Below are 11,161 nucleotides of genomic sequence, written 5' to 3' on the forward strand. Positions count from 1 at the left end.
TAACAAATGGAGCCTTAACAGCATTTCACTCACAAAATTGACCTTCAACAGGCTACCCTTTGTAGAAAGTTTATCAGTGTACTTTTGCATTGCATATGGGTCATTCTTAAATTGAGGTGATATTTGGGCAGGTCATTTATAAAACCAAAATGTTCTGCGTTTTTATTTATTTAATTGTATTTGGATACATCTCCCATTCTAAATCAACTAATATGACAGCTTAATGACTTGAAGGCTGAAATGACATTTTTCCATATACTTTAGTAATTTAATATTAGCACTTGCAAAACGTAAACTTAAAAATGTCAAAAACTTGATGTAAATGTAAGTTTTATTTTGTTTATTATAGTACCCTCTATGGAGGACCAAACCTGCCATAATTAAAAAATAAATAAAAATATGAACACATAAATATAACATAACATACTAACCTAAACACTGTTCTGTCATATTGAACGCACACCAGGCATATCCAATTGAGCAGTGCACCATGACATTGATCCACGAATGATGTTAGATACCACCCACATACTGTATGTTTACTTGACACCCCCTCCTTATCATATTGGAGGAAAAAATACAGTAATAAATAAATGAAGAAATAATATAAATTAATACAATTAAAGTGTGATTCATTATTTCAATAATTACAGTTTTTATCTATTTATGTGTGCATTTATTCATCCATTTATTCCTTTATCTATTTATGTGTGTATTTATGTATTTATATGTGAATTCATGTATTTATTAATGTATTTATCTATTTACTGTATGTGTACATTTATTTATTAATTTGTGTATAATTATGGCAGGTTTGGTACTCCATAACATTGTCAAAACGTCATGCCTTTTAACATAATGTAAAATCCCATTACATAGAGAATGTTGCAAAGTGGACTATATGTAGTAACTTACTTTGAAGAGATTGTGACTGGGTCTAAATAGGTTTTTGGCGTTTGGTAGTCTAAATTAATTGTTTTTATATTTTACTGCCATTTCCTGAAAGTCAGATTTTTCCCACAACCCAGCAATACAAAGTCAGCTTCAGAAGTATCTGTGTTCACATTCTGTTAGGTTATCATTCGATATAGTCGCCAAAACTTGTGTGGAGGGAATTGTTTATATGTTGTCAAATGTGCCAAAAATATGTTGGAAATATGTGCCAAAAATGCTGTTTATGTACATGGTTTAATAATTTACAGATATAAATATGACAAAGTATAGATCCACAAGCTGCTTTATGTAAGTTCCATAACAAAATGATGAAACCAAAATATTTAGGCTGACTTCATCCAGTGTCCAGAAAAATACATTTGCATTAGATTCAAATATGCAAATTGTTCATGAGAAATCGCCTCATTTGCATATAATACAATATTTCAGAAAAGTTGTAATACAAAAAAAGTATTATATTGGTGTCTATATTCAACTGTGATATAAATAAGGGAAATATATACTCTTTTAGGGTGTGGTGCCTTCCTTTAAATAATTTGTACTATTATGATAACATTGAGCCACCAGTAGTGAAGGAGTAGTAACACCGATGAGACATTTTAGTTATTGAGGATTTTCTAAGGTTATTAACCTTAGAATCAAGCACACCCAACCTTTTAAAAATAATTTACTAAAGTTATATGATTAATAATTTTGCTCACAATGTTATTTGCCTCCTTATAAAGTGAGTGACACCAAGTGACACTTTGAATTAAGACACACCAAATGATCAATGGAATCTTAAAATTGAGGGTGTGATTAGCTAATAATTGTATTTAATATAGACCCCTCCCCACGATAACAGTTTGCCACTGAAGGGAATGCTCAAGGTCCTTGTATATCTTTGTAATGGGTGATTTTCAAGGCGGTAACACCAATGACATTAAACTGAGGGACAGAAATTATACTAGTAAAAAAATATATATATTAATAGTGTTCCTTGCTTTTATTGATCTGTACAATATTTGCTACGTTTTTTTAAAACAATTTTATAGCATTAAAAATAATAGATAGACATCTATATTATCCAAAAACATGTCACTACAACTTTATACATGACTGGGTTGAGCCAATTTGATTACCCTAAGAACGCAGGAAATGTAAACTTGTAGTGTATTAAAAAGTCTTCTGAAGCTTGACATTTCCATTTAAGAATGTTAGACTGAATTATAATCCACGTAATAATTCATATTTGCTGTTGCTGCAGGATTATTTTCCTGCTGTATCAAACTGGCTCAAATTAAGATCCTACATCTGTATGATGTGCAACTGTTTGTAATTTGAAAGTGTTTTTTCATGGTTTTGCAATGGAAAGGGATGTCAAATGCCACCGCAATTCAAGAACCAGCCATGTTCTAAATAAAGTTTGTAATCTGACCCTTCGCCAAATTTCCTGTCTGAATACATATTAGGATAAGATTGTTATGACATGGACATGTATTATCTTTATTTCTGCAGTTAAAGTTAATTCTGAGGTCTGGGCAGAAAACGAAACTCCTTATGTGGACAAGTAATTCGGGAAAGTATGACCAAATTATGCTAATCCCATCGGATTGAGTGGAGGGGGTGTGTTGCTCCAGGTATAAAAAAAACTTCCTTGTCTGCCCAATGACTTTTCATTTAAGGAGGTGAAAGTGTATCGAGTCGGTCTCTGATTTAAAAAGCAATTAGAGAAATCGTCTTAACTAAGATAATTACACCAAATGCATTACATTTGTTTAAACTATCATTTGAATGGAGCTGTGTGAAATCTGCTTTTAGGGCACGTATCCACCAAAGAGCACGTGATGTGTTTTTCACGCAGCCTTAGATCGAAATGGTTGTAAATAGCTAATAGTTCGTTTATACTAGGAAAATCGTGGGATTTGAACATGATAGGCTGCGAATTCAGTTATTGGAGATAAGAAGTGGGCCATCCTAACATCGAATTATCCGAATTTCAAATGATGTAAAATAGATGATTTAGGATAATCCACAGTTAACATCAGATAAGCTTTTTCAATGTCAATTAAGAGGTAAGTAACATAAAATGATTTATTCTCATCCCATAAGATTAAATCAATGTCCTCAACGAATCAGTATGCATTAGACTTGTGGGCATGCAGTAACAATTATCAGGTTTACTGCATCGAAAATAACGACAATAAGGCCAATAAGAATCTATGCAGGCCTGTAAACCCAGACCCATAATGTACACCAGCACCATCATTAGTAGGCTACCAGGATTGGTATTCAATTTGTTTCAGCAGTTTCTAAACCCATATAGCAGAATCTTAAAATTAACACGGGGTCAATTTATTAAAATTAAATAAACACAACACCCTCTTTAATTTGATGGAAATAACACCCTTAAAATACTCCGAATAAAACATCCCATTTCCCTTAAAAGGACGCTTGGGGTGAATTAAGCGGAGGGGGGAAAAAACATTATTTTAAAGGCCAGACTGGGTTTCATAGTGTCATCAAATGGGATTACATGGGATTAAGCTAATCAGTAAAAGTTATCTGCTCATTATTTTCCAGATAATATTTCTAAGTGATTCTCCACAGCCAAGATTCATAAACTCTTAATGAACATAACATCAAAAAATGCATTTTGCTCTAATTTTCTCCGGCTTTCCCTGGCACATGGAGGTCGTTTGATTTATAGATGGACCACGTTCCTGACATATACAGAGCCTTCAGAAAGTATTCATACCCGTTGACTTGACATGCTAACCTTGAACCATTTCCAATAATAGGGGAGGATAGCTTTTTTTGGGGGGGTATGATATTTCTGCCTCTGTAACTTTTTCACTCATCATTATTCATGATTCATTCATGATTATCCATAATCATAGTAGCATTCACATTAATGTAGAAGTGTTTAGAAACATATTCTATTCTTATTTACAATACAAGTGACTGCAAAATGACACAATACCTTATTTACAGTTAATTTTTATTGGACACAAAATAATCTGAAACAGACCTAAAACAAACTGCAAATGCATCCAACAAGTTTGTAGAGTCACACGCTTGATGTAATCATTGTATGCTAGGAATATGGGACCAAATACTACATTTTTGACTATTTTGAGTCGGTTCACCCGATATAGATGACAATACCCTCAAATTAAAGCTGACAGTTTGCACTTTAACCTCATAGTCAAAGCAACAAAACATGTGTCACTGTACTTCTGGACCTCACTGTATTTCAGATCTCTTGACCATGGACAGTCTTCTTCCTCACGGACCGTTGGTACTATACACAAGACAAATCTGGCAGATGGACAAATCCTCTCTGGGGTGGGGGCATGGACCGATGGGTGTGACCTCATGATGCACACTTGACAAACGTGTGGTGTAAGCAGACCGACGGGGCTGAGTCCAGATGTTTGAGCCTTTCTATTAAGATTCATCAGGATTTGAAATCACCAAGAACATGAGACACTGCTGTCGTAACATAGCAATGGAGAGAGCTCCTTACTTCCTCATCAGCCAATGTTAAGGACCCCCTGCTGTTCTCTTCCTGATCTTGTTGTCTCTGCATCAGGACAGTCTCTTATGCCACTGCTTATTTAGCGCTCAAAGACATGTGGCGTCGCACTGTGAGTCATCTCTTTGAACACCGCACCCTCCACAATTACTTGGCTAAGACTCCCCTTCCAGCAATCTTTATCTCATGAACCTGCCATGAAGGGTCTAAGCCATTGGGGGGGGGGGGGGGGGGTTCTAAGCTGACATATGTAGTTGTTTTAAGAAGGTCATGCCATGGATCACTTAGCTATTGGATTTAGAATTTTAGGACTCCTTTAGATATATATTTTTAAAAATGCTACAGACGGTTTCGTGAGAAGACCGATTTTCGGGATGTCTCCTGGGCTCTGCCACTTTCCACTGCAGATGCGGAAGGGCGACAGGCGGATTGAGACGCCGCCCATGCAGATATCTCTAGTTTAAACTGACGGAATTTGATGTTACTTAGATTGATGCACGGGTGCATCAATAGACTCTAGGGGTTAAGGCGAAGCAGATCTCGTAGTTTTGTCAACCTCACTTAAAGCATGCTCTGTTGCACATAACACACATACAGTATGCATGCATGCAAGTGCACGTGCATGTGCACACATACACACAAGACACCACCCTGCTGCCAGCGGAAAACTGCACATTAATGGAGTGTAGAATCAGTTTTGACATCATTTTCATATATATATTATTTAGTACAGTATAATCTTCTGTATAATGAAAACATTACGCAACTACAATGATTGCTAAACATGTGCAGATTTACAAAGGGTATACAATGTGTCCACCTCAATTTTGATTGTATGATTTAAAAATGTACTTACAGTGTTAAGGTTTAGTGCTCATCCAAAATCTACTAAAGTGTGTGTGTGTGTGTGCGTGCGTGCGTGCGTACATGCGTGGGTGCATGGCATGGGGTAAGGGCGCATAAACCGCTGCTCACTTCAGAAACCTATGTCATATTTAATTTTCAACATGGATTATAATTATATCAAGAAGAGGATTCATTGATTTTGGGGGATGAATAATGTTCAGATTAAGGTTTTTAGATTCTTTGCTCTCAGAGCTTTTATCCTGATCCAGATTTCTGTCGGTTTAGTACTTTATCTTTCTTTCATATCTTAACATTTTTACAGTTTTCTCGGCTTTTGGTTTTGTAATTAATTGCTTGTGTTCTGTAAGTACAGCAACATTTAATTCCATTGGATGACTTGATGATAGATTGAAAAGGGGCCCGTGGTTGCATCTGTTAAAATCAGCCCCTGTCCGTAATCATCACCAATAAGGGGAGTCCATACTCAAAAGGTCACAGCATGTATGATGGACGCACTAGGCCACATTTCATTATTTATCTTGTCTTCTTGCTCTCACGTTAACATATACATTTATGTATTTTTCTCTATTGTAGAAAATATTTTATACAAACTTCAATGGTTGCTTTTTATTCTCCATTGTTTCGTTAAAAAATATATACATAACAGATATCCTGTCAATCACTTTATTACAGAATCAGATAATATTTCGGCTCTATAGTTAATTTACAAAATATATATATTGAAGGTTAATTGTAGCAACAGTTTTTCCTTCCCATCTCTGAATAACAAAATCTGATCTACAATAAACGCTATATCTACTTATTGATTCTGAGAAAGAAGAAAACAATGATGACGACAACAACAACAGTACAATAAAAGCATATAAAGTGCCTTCAGAATGTATTCACACCCTTTTATTTTTTCCACATTTTGTTGTGTTCCAGACTAAATTAGGATTTTGTGTACTTGATCTACACACAATACCCTATAATGTCAAAGTGGAATTATGTTTGTAGAAAATTTCCGAAATTAATAAAAATTTCAAATCTGAAATGTTTTGAGTCGATAAGTATTCAACCTCTTTCTTATGGCAAGCCTGAATAAGTTCAGAAGTAAAACTGTGCTTAACAAATCACATAATAAGTTGCATGATCTCCTTCTGTGTTCAATAATTGTGTTTAACATTCTTTTTTTATGACTAGCTCGTCTTTACCCCACACATACAATTATCTGTAAGGTCCCTCAATCGAGTAGTGAATTTCAAGCACAGATTCAACCCCAATGACTAGGGAAGTTTTTACAATGCCTCACAAAGAATGGCACCTATGGGTCGATGAGTACATTTCAAAAAAATAAAAAGCGGGTAAGGCATCAGATAAGGCATCAGGCTTGGTGTTCTTATTACCCGGGCGATAAGAAATCACGAACTCGAAACGAGCGAAATGAGGAACAGCTGGGAGCAGGAACGGAACGATAGAGAGAAGAGATAGAGGAAGGGGGAGAGAGAGGGATAGAAAGAGGGAACGAACCTAATAAGACCAGCAGGGGGGAAACGAACAGAAGGGAAAGCACAAGGACAAGACAATATATGACAAAACATGACAGTACCCCCCCACTCACCGAGCGCCTCCTGGCGCACTCGAGGAGGAACCCTGGCGGCAACGGAGGAAATCATCAATCAGCGAACGGTCCAGCACGTCCCGAGATGGAACCCAACTCCTCTCCTCAGGACCGTAACCCTCCCAATCCACTAAGTACTGGTGACCACGTCCCCGAGAACGCATGTCCATGATCTTTCGTACTTTGTAAATAGGTGCGCCCTCGACAAGGACGGGGGGGGGGGGGGAGACGAACGGGGGCGCGAAGAAAGGGCTTGACACAGGAGACATGGAAGACAGGGTGGACGCGATGAAGATGTCGCGGAAGAAGCAGTCGCACAGCGACAGGATTGACGACCTGGGAGACACGGAACGGACCAATGAACCGCGGAGTCAACTTGCGAGAAGCTGTCGTAAGGGGAAGGTTACGAGTGGAAAGCCACACTCTCTGGCCGCGACAATACCTAGGACTCTTAATCCTACGTTTATTGGCGGCTCTCACAGTCTGCGCCCTGTAACGGCAAAGTGCAGACCTCACCCTCCTCCAGGTGCGCTCACAACGTTGGACAAACGCCTGAGCGGAGGGAACGCTGGACTCGGCGAGCTGGGACGAGAACAGAGGAGGCTGGTACCCCAGACTACTCTGAAACGGAGATAGCCCGGTAGCAGATGAAGGAAGCGAGTTGTGAGCGTATTCTGCCCAGGGGAGCTGTTCTGCCCAAGATGCAGGGTTTCTAAAAGAAAGGCTGCGTAATATACGACCAATCGTCTGATTGGCCCTTTCTGCTTGACCGTTAGACTGGGGATGAAAACCGGAAGAGAGACTGACGGAAGCACCAATCAAACGACAGAATTCCCTCCAAAACTGTGACGTGAATTGCGGACCTCTGTCTGAAACGGCGTCTAACGGGAGGCCATGAATTCTGAACACATTCTCAATGATGATTTGTGCCGTCTCCTTAGCGGAAGGAAGCTTAGCGAGGGGAATGAAATGTGCCGCCTTAGAGAACCTATCGACAACCGTAAGAATCACAGTCTTCCCCGCAGACGAAGGCAGACCGGTAATGAAGTCTAAGGCGATGTGAGACCATGGTCGAGAAGGAATGGGAAGCGGTCTGAGACGACCGGCAGGAGGAGAGTTACCTGACTTAGTCTGCGCGCAGTCCGAACAAGCAGCCACGAAACGGCGCGTGTCACGCTCCTGAGTAGGCCACCAAAACCGCTGGCGAATAGAAGCAAGTGTACCCCGAACGCCGGGGTGGCCAGCTAACTTGGCAGAGTGAGCCCACTGAAGAACAGCCAGACGAGTAGAAACAGGAACGAAAAGAAGGTTACTAGGACAAGCGCGCGGCGACGCAGTGTGAGTGAGTGCTTGCTTAACCTGTCTCTCAATTCCCCAGACAGTCAACCCGACAACACGCCCACCAGGAAGAATCCCCTCGGGATCGGTAGAAGCCACAGAAGAACTAAAGAGACGAGATAAGGCATCAGGCTTGGTGTTCTTATTACCCGGGCGATAAGAAATCACGAACTCGAAACGAGCGAAAAACAACGCCCAACGAGCTTGACGTGCATTAAGTCGTTTGGCAGAACGGATGTACTCAAGGTTCTTATGGTCAGTCCAAACGACAAAAGGAACGATCGCCCCCTCCAACCACTGTCGCCATTCGCCTAGGGCTAAGCGGATGGCGAGCAGTTCGCGGTTACCCACATCATAGTTGCGTTCCGATGGCGACAGGCGATGAGAAAAATAAGCGCAAGGATGGACCTTATCGTCAGACTGGAAGCGCTGGGATAGAATGGCTCCCACGCCCACCTCTGAAGCGTCAACCTCGACAATGAATTGTTTAGTGACGTCAGGAGTAACAAGGATAGGAGCGGACGTAAAACGCTTCTTGAGGAGATCAAAAGCTCCCTGGGCGGAACCGGACCACTTAAAGCACGTCTTGACAGAAGTAAGAGCTGTGAGAGGGGCAGCAACTTGACCGAAATTACGAATGAAACGCCGATAGAAATTAGCGAAACCTAGAAAGCGCTGCAACTCGACACGTGACCTTGGAACGGGCCAATCACTGACAGCCTGGACTTTAGCGGGATCCATCTGAATGCCTTCAGCGGAAATAACAGAACCGAGAAATGTGACAGAGGAGACATGAAAGGCGCACTTCTCAGCCTTCACGTAGAGACAATTCTCTAAAAGGCGTTGGAGTACACGTCGAACGTGCTGAACATGAATCTCGAGTGACGGTGAAAAAATCAGGATATCGTCAAGGTAGACAAAAACAAAGATGTTCAGCATGTCTCTCAGTACATCATTAACTAATGCCTGAAAAACAGCTGGAGCATTAGCGAGACCGAACGGCAGAACCCGGTACTCAAAATGCCCTAACGGAGTATTAAACGCCGTTTTCCACTCGTCCCCCTCTCTGATGCGCACGAGATGGTAAGCGTTACGAAGGTCCAACTTAGTAAAGAACCTGGCTCCCTGCAGAATCTCGAAGGCTGACGACATAAGGGGAAGCGGATAACGATTCTTAACCGTTATGTCATTCAGCCCTCGATAATCCACGCAGGGGCGCAGAGTACTGTCCTTCTTCTTAACAAAAAAAAACCCGCTCCGGCGGGAGAGGAATAAGGCACTACGGTGCCGGCGTCGAGAGAAACAGACAAATAATCCTCGAGAGCCTTACGTTCGGGAGCCGACAGAGAGTATAGTCTACCCCGAGGGGGAGTGGTCCCCGGAAGGAGATCAATACTACAATCATACGACCGGTGAGGAGGAAGGGAGTTGGCTCTGGACCGACTGAAGACCGTGCGCAGATCATGATATTCCTCCGGCACTCCTGTCAAATCACCAGGTTCCTCCTGAGAAGAGGGGACAGAAGAAACAGGAGGGATAGCAGACATTAAACACTTCACATGACAAGAAACGTTCCAGGATAGGATAGAATTACTAGACCAATTAATAGAAGGATTATGACATACTAGCCAGGGATGACCCAAAACAACAGGTGTAAAAGGTGAACGAAAAATCAAAAAGGAAATGGTCTCACTGTGGTTACCAGATACTGTGAGGGTTAAAGGTAGTGTCTCATATCTGATACTGGGGAGAAGACTACCATCTAAGGCGAACATGGGCGTGGGCTTCCCTAACTGTCTGAGAGGAATGTCATGTTTCCGAGCCCATGCTTCGTCCATAAAACAACCCTCAGCCCCAGAGTCTATCAAGGCACTGCATGAAGCAGCCGAACCGGTCCAGCGTAGATGGACCGACATGGTAGTACAGGATCTTGATGGAGAGACCTGAGTAGTAGCGCTCACCAGTAGCCCTCCGCTTACTGATGAGCTCTGGCTTTTACTGGACATGAATTGACAAAATGTCCAGCAGAACCGCATTAGAGGCAAAGGCGGTTGGTGATCCTCCGTTCCCTCTCCTTAGTCGAGATGCGAATACCTCCCAGCTGCATGGGCTCAGTCTCTGAGCCGGAGGGAGGAGATGGTTGCGATGAGGAGAGGGGGAACACCGTTAACGCGAGCTCTCTTCCACGAGCTCGGTGACGAAGATCTACCCGTCGTTCTATGCGGATGGCGAGTGCAATCAAAGAGTCCACACTGGAAGGAACCTCCCGGGAGAGAATCTCATCCTTAACCTCAGCGTGGAGTCCCTCCAGAAAACGAGCGAGCAGCGCCGGCTCGTTCCAGTCACTAGAGGCAGCAAGAGTGCGAAACTCTATAGAGTAATCCGTTATGGATCGATCACCTTGACATAGGGAAGCCAGGGCCCTAGAAGCCTCCCTACCAAAAACGGAATGATCAAAAACCCGTATCATCTCCTCTTTAAAGTTCAGGTAATTGTTAGAACACTCAGCCCTTGCCTCCCAGATAGCTGTGCCCCACTCTCGAGCCCGACCAGTAAGGAGTGAAATGACGTAAGCAATCCGAGCTCTCTCTCTGAGTATGTGTTGGGTTGGAGAGAGAACACAATATCACACTGGGTGAGAAAGGAGCGGCACTCAGTGGGCTGCCCAGAGTAACATGGTGGGTTATTAACCCTAGGTTCCGGAGACTCGGAAGACCAGGAAGTAGCTGGTGGCACGAGACGAAGACTCTGAAACTGTCCTGAGAGGTCGGAAACCTGAGCGGCCAGGGTCTCAACGGCATGACGAGCAGCAGACAATTCCTGCTCGTGTCTGCCGAGCATAGCTCCCTGGATCTCGACGGCAGTGTTACAAGAATCCGTAGTCG

The sequence above is a fragment of the Oncorhynchus gorbuscha genome, linkage group LG06 (genome assembly GCF_021184085.1).
Source record: "Oncorhynchus gorbuscha isolate QuinsamMale2020 ecotype Even-year linkage group LG06, OgorEven_v1.0, whole genome shotgun sequence".
Classification (NCBI taxonomy): domain Eukaryota; kingdom Metazoa; phylum Chordata; class Actinopteri; order Salmoniformes; family Salmonidae; genus Oncorhynchus; species Oncorhynchus gorbuscha.